Genomic DNA, 6,792 nt, shown 5'->3' with positions numbered 1-6,792 from the left:
GCTCCCGTAAAGATTTACAGCCTCAGAAGCCCTGTTCAGGGTCGCTATGGGTCGGAACCCACTCGAAGGCACTTAACAACAACAAGTGCCCATTGCTCAGTCCCCACAGTGTCTCCTACCTACGTGTACTTGCATATACTGGTATGAACTTCCTGGAATGGCTTTTTCTCTTGGGGATGGAGTCCAATAGTGATCCTCTTCTTCCATGGTCATGGAATTACAGCAGAACACATGGATGCCAGTTGGACTATATTTGCTAGCCTCCTTGGCAACTAGATGTGGACATACAGCTCTGTTCTCAACACGTGTTGTTAGGTGCCATTGAGTCTGTTCTAACTCACAGTGACCCTATCACTACAGAAGGAAACACTGCTTCTGCATTGTCCTCACAAGTGTTGTTATGTTTGAGTCCATTGTTGCTGTCACAGTGTCAGTCCATTTCATTGGGGGTCTTCCTCTTTTTCTCTGACCCTCCATTGCCCCCTTCTAACAACATGGCCCATCTCTCCTTCTTCCTAGTCGGTCTTAGTCTGGAAGCTCCACTGAAACCCGTCCACTGTGGATGACCCTGCTAATATTTAAAATACTTGTGGCACAGCTTCTGGCATCAGCCACCACAGTATGGCAATCTGACAGATGAGTGGTGGTTCTCAATAATAGAATGTGAAAATGTGATGTGCTCACTTCCAGCTCTGGGAGTTGGTACTAGTGTGCCTCTTCCACACAGTCTTTCCTGTTCCTGTCAGCTGTTCTTCAGATGGGGCAGCAACCCAGGTCCCACATGATGATGACAGACAGGAACCTAGAGAAGGGCAGAGCCGTGGCCTGGAAAGATCCCTGAATTACCACAGAGATGCCCACCAAGAGAGTCACATGGGGACTGTTACATGAGGAAGATACATACTAACCTGTTTTTTAAGCTTCTGCTCTCAGGAATCCCTGTGGGGTACACATAGAAGTGGTTAATTATCTCAGTTGCTAGCTAAGCAAAAGTTTGAAGGTTTGAGTCCACCCAGAGGCACCTCATGTTGTAGAGGAAAACGCATTTGGATCTTAAATCAAGTTTCAGGGGATTTATTTGATATAAGAGAGACACCTGGATGGAAAATCACCAGTTTTCATATGTGAAAACCTGGCAGTTTACAGAGATGAAAAGTGGGCCCCAAGTGAGCACAAGCATACAGGAAGAAACAAAGAGATCATAATAAAATCATTCATTGGTTAGTTTTGATTGAGATCACAAAAGGGAGGGTTAAAAAGTGGAGAAAGGCTGCTAGTGATATCAATGTTTAAATACGTTTAGGCTGGTTATAAAATTTACAATCCAATCATAAAATGCTTACAATGTATACTTTTTGGAACAGGTTATAAAAATGTCTAAATTGATATAAAACATTGAGTCTGTAATAAGAATGAACACTAAGGTTCTTTCTTTAGAAATTGTTTGAGTAAAACCTTCTTAGGTTACCTAGGAAATTATAGAAAAGTCTACAGTTCAATGTTCTTTCTTGGGATTTTGTTTTTATATCTTTATTATAAAGGAAATACTTCTTAAGGCTATTTTACACCACTGTATCTTTGTTAAATCCTTCTTCCTTGGGGTATATTCCTTTTACATCTTGGCTTGACTACAGAGAAAACATTCCTTTATTTATTTATGGCTTCTAGCAATGAACATAGCCAGTTAACAGGAGTTTGTCGGGGGGAACAAACACGGATTCTCAGTCAAGCAGTTGGATAAATATTAAAAACAAAAACACAAAAAAATCAGTGTAGCTCAGCAAGAACAGAATTAAATTTAAGTTTTCAGTTTTGGTCAAAAAGACTACAATAGTTAGGGTTTTGTGTCAACTTGACTAGGCCAGGATTCCCAGAGGTTTAGCAGTTAAGATGTGCTTATTGCATGGTGATGAAACCTAATATAGACAGAAATATAACACTTTATGATGATTGCTATGAGCAGCCAATCAGTTAAAAGAATGCTTCCATGGGGGTGTAGCTTGCTCCCAATGTGGACATGGATATGCAGGAAAGGCTCTCTCACACTTCCACTGGGGACTCTGCAGTTATAAGCCATTTCCTTGATAATAAACTCATATCTATATATTTTGTTTGTTGTTGTTGTTGTTAAGTACTGTTGAGCCAGTTTCAACCCATAGCGACCCCATATAGGATTCCTGAGGAGCGGCTGGTGAGCTTGAACCACCGACCTTATGGTTCAAACCGACTTTGCAGTCCAGAGAATTAGCCCACAGCGTAACATCAAGACTCATATATATGTGTGTGTGTTTCACTGGCTTTGTTTCTCTAGAAACCCAACTGAAGACAAAGACTATGAATTCTCCCTTAACACTCATTAGAAAGGTCTGGCTGTTTATTTTAGAAAAATCATCCATTGAAAACCCTGTGGAGCTCAGTTCTAATTAGTTTTCACCCCTATGTGTTCCAAAACTGTGTTCCTAATGTCTGGCACAGGACCAAGCAATATTTTGTTCTGTTGTGCATAGGGTCACTATGAATCGGAACCAACTTGATAGGACCTAACAATAACAACAACAACAACAATTTTACCCCTAGTGCCCAATCCAGGGCCTGGAACAGAGTAGGACCTGAAGATGCATGGTGTATTGCATTAAACTCAGGGATATGGAGAGAACGACTTGGGGATGGGAGACTTAGAAGGGTTGATGGAATGATGATGGCCACAAATTCTTTACAAACCTCTTACTAAGAGGAAAGGTCAATGATTCCTCCCTTTGAATCTGGGCTGACTGTTGGATGCTTTGACCAATAGCATATGGCAGAAGTGACACCATGTCAGCTCTACACCGAAACAGCAATGAGTTTGATGTATTTTTGTTGTTGTTGTTATTTAGATCTAAGCAATGGTTTTCAACTGGGTACAAATCTGGGTCTCAGCAGACATTTGGCAATGTCTGGAGACTGTTTGGGCTGTTCCAGTTTGGTAGTGGGGGGATTGGGAAGTAGAAGGGTGGAGAAGGGAAGAGTTGAAACTGGCATCTAATAGATAGAGGCCAGAGATGCTGCTAAACACCCTACAGTGTACACAACCCGCTACAATGAACAATTGTGGTTGTTGTTGTTAGGTGCTGTTGAGTCAGTTCTGACTCATAGCAACCCTGTATAGCAGTTCTGAGACTGTAAATCTTTGCGGGAACAGAAAATCTCCACTTCCTCCTGTGGAGCAACTATTGGGATCAAACTGCCAACCTTGTGGTTTGTAGTCCAGTGCTTGTCTTATAGAGCCACCATACTCCCACACTGAAGAATTATTGGTTCAAAATGTCAATACTGGTGAGTTTAAGAAACTCTGGTCTACAGAATCCCATGCCCCTCCCTCTGGGTTACCTCTGGAGGCCCAGTCTGAGTTCTCACCTGAGAGAAGTTACTCCTTATTGTCCCTGAAGTCTCCAACTGAGCCACTAATGGTACAGATGGTACTTTAACCAGAGTTCTTTGGGTCAAAGGGATTGGAAAACGAAACAATCAATGATTGTTGGCTTGAAGCACAAGGCAGGCAGTGTCTGTCTTTCTGTTAAGTTCTTGCTACAGTTAGGCTGCTCTGGTGGCATAGTGGTTACGAATCAGGCTGCGAACCACAAGGTCAGCAGTTTGAAACTACCAGCTGTTCCGCGGGAGAAAGATGAGGCTTTCTGTTCCTGCAAAGATTTACAGCCTTGGAAACCCCGTACAGGGTCGCTAGGCGTAGGAACTGACTCCACGGCACATAACAACGGTTAGGCTGCAAGCTCCTCCAGAACAGGAATGTATGTGAAGGACCCCGCAGCCCCTATTGCTTGCCAGGGTGGTAGGGGGCTTTTTGTCACTTCAGGTGTGCAAATTGAAATTCCAGGACCAAAGTTGATGCAGGACAAGGCGTAGGTTAAAAGCACAGGCTTTTAACCTGAAAGATTCTGGTTCAGGTTCCAGTCTTGCAACTCACTAGCTGTGTGACCTTGAGCAAGGTTTGTAACTTGAGTCTCCGGTCCTCAGTTATGAACTGGAGATAATAATAGTACCAACCCTATAAGGTTGTTGTGAGGATCAAATCACTGAGGGTATGATGAGCTTTCTGAAAATGTTGGCTATTTTTATTAGGATACCCAAGCAGAGCAGCAATGGGGTTGCACCTAAATGGTATCCAAGATTTCTTTTAACTCTGAAAATCCCCAAACCTCTTAGGCTGTCTCAAACCTTCCTGTCTTGATACAAACTGTCCTTTTGGCCTGGAAGGATGCTCTCTCTTCCAATCCTATTCTTCTTCATCCTTCAAGTCTCAGTTCTAGCACTATCTCTTCCATGAAGACACTTCTGATTGCTCCCTTCTCTCAATTTCTACCATGATTTCCCACCCCATCCTAGGGTTATCTCCATTATTATAGTATCGCTTCTATTTTATTATTATTAAATGCCCTCACATCCATTCTGAGAGCTTACCCAGGTGCAGGGAGTAGGTTACATTCAACTTTGTCCCCAGCACCAGGACACAGACATGGAAGAGAATCAATAAACACTCATGGAATAAATCTATGCATCTCATTATAATAGGCCCAGGTTTCATCCCTAAATATTTATAAAGTGTCTGTCATGTGCCAAGAACCACGAGTGCTCTGCCAATGAGCAGATCCTCTTTCCCCGACTACTCCAAGTTTTGAGCTTTTGAATTCAGGTCATGGGAAAGAATATAGACACAAGGAAGAAAGGAGGAAAAAGAGACCGACGGTTTATTTTTCTAAGCACATGTTTGGTTTCTTGAAAGTAATTTAAGTGCATTATAACAATATTCAGAATTCCTGTGGTGGTTGTTTGTTTTAATTGCATGTGGTTTATTAAGTGCCATTGAGTGGATTCCGACTCACAGTGACCTGTATAGGGTTTTCAAAGGACAGCTGGTGGATTTGAACTGGCAACCTTGTGGTTCACAGTCCAGTGCTGATCCTACAGTACCACACCAGGAGTCCTGAATTGTATGCAGTGGTTTTAATATATGTTCAAAGATGTTTTTTGACAATCCTTGCCTCAAAATGTGGAGCTCAACTAAACCTTCGCTCAATTCACAATTAAAAATTTAAAAAAATAAAAAAGGTGGCACTATCCCCTTTTGTGTGGTCTAGACTTAGTGACTCACTGCTAAAGAAGAGAATGTATTGGTGGAGGGGATGGTTTGTGGCTCCCCTGACTAGATATTCCTCCTGCTCTCTCTCTTGGATCAACTACTCTAGGGCATGCCAGCTGCCATGTTGTGAATGCACTCAAGCAGCCCTCCGGAGCGGTCCATGTGCAAGGGAATTGAAGCGCCCAGCCTATAACCATGTGAGTTAGCAATCTTAGACGCTGATTCTCTGGCTCTAGTCAAGCTTTCATCTGTCTGCCGAAGTCTTAAACTGCAACCTTATTAGAGACTCTGAGCCAACACCACCCAGCTAAGCTGCACTCCAATTTCTGACCCAAAGAAACTATATGATATACTGTGTGTTGATTTAAGCCACTCAGTTTTGGGGTAATTTATTAGAAAACAACGAATAGAATTTGCCAAGTCTTAAGAGTAGTGGTTCTTAGTCTTGGCGGGGCATCAGAATTCCCCACAAGGCAGTATATTGTGGTGATTAGAGAGTAGGCTCAGGAATCAGGTTGACTGGCATTGAATGCCAACTCTGCCATTTACCAGCTGAAGCCCTGCTGGTGTTGTAAGATAAGCACTGGACTATTAACTGCAGAATCGGGAGTTCAAAGACACCAGCTGCTCCAATGGAAAAAGATGAGACTTTCTGCTCCCATAAAGATTTACAGCCTTGGAAACCCTATACAGGGTAGGGTGGCTTTGAGTCAGAGTTGACTCTATGGCAGTGGATTTGATTTGATTTAATATTCAGTAAGTGACTTAACTTGTCCCAGCTTTAGCTTCTCCATCAATAGATAGCTGTCATTAAGTGGGTCACTCATGGTGACACTATGTACAAGAAAATGAACATGTTGGAGTCCATCACTGTAGTCACTGGGCCAATCCACGTCACCAAGAGGCTCATTCACCCAGGCTGGCACTTGCTTCCACAAATATGATGTTTTCTTTGAGCAACTGTTCTCTCCTGAAGACATGTTCAAAGCAAGAAAGTCAGATGATGGTCTGTTGTGATCCATAAGGTTTTCACTGACAAATTTTTACAGGTAGATTGCCAAGCTTTTCTTCCTCCTCTCTCATAGTCTAAAAGCCTCACTGAAATCTGTCTACCATAAGTGACCCTGTTGGTATTTGAAATATATGCAGAGATACGTATAGCCATCACAGTAAGTAAGACAAAACGAAGATGGTGGTAATAGAATGTAGATTTTTAGGTTTATTAAGCAGATTAGGCAAGAAAGTATATATAAATTCTGCCTAGAATGCAAAGTACAACAGAAATCCAGGCTCTTGTCGGTCTTATTACTATAGTTCTTTGGGCTGCTAACCTCAGGGTCAGCAGTTTGAAACTACCAGCTGTTCCACAGGAGAAAGATGAGGCTTTCTGCTCCTGTAAAGATTTACAGCATCAGAAACCCTGTATAGGGTCACTATGAGTTGGAACCGGCTCCACGGCACTTAACAACAACAACAAGTGTCTAGAACAGTGTGTGGTACATAGTAGGTTCTCAATAAATATTTCATAGCAAAGAATGGAATCAGTAAAAAGAGGGACAATCCAAAATTTCTAGTTAGTATCAGTTGCCTGGTCTTACTTACTCCTGCCTCCTCCTCAGTCTTCCCTCCTAGGTTCCGCCTCGTTTTCTCCAACT

This window comes from Chrysochloris asiatica, unplaced genomic scaffold (assembly GCF_000296735.1).
Source record: "Chrysochloris asiatica unplaced genomic scaffold, ChrAsi1.0 scaffold00047, whole genome shotgun sequence".
NCBI lineage: Eukaryota > Metazoa > Chordata > Mammalia > Afrosoricida > Chrysochloridae > Chrysochloris > Chrysochloris asiatica.
The sequence above is the reverse complement of the archived record's forward strand: the minus strand, read 5'-3'. Positions refer to the sequence as shown.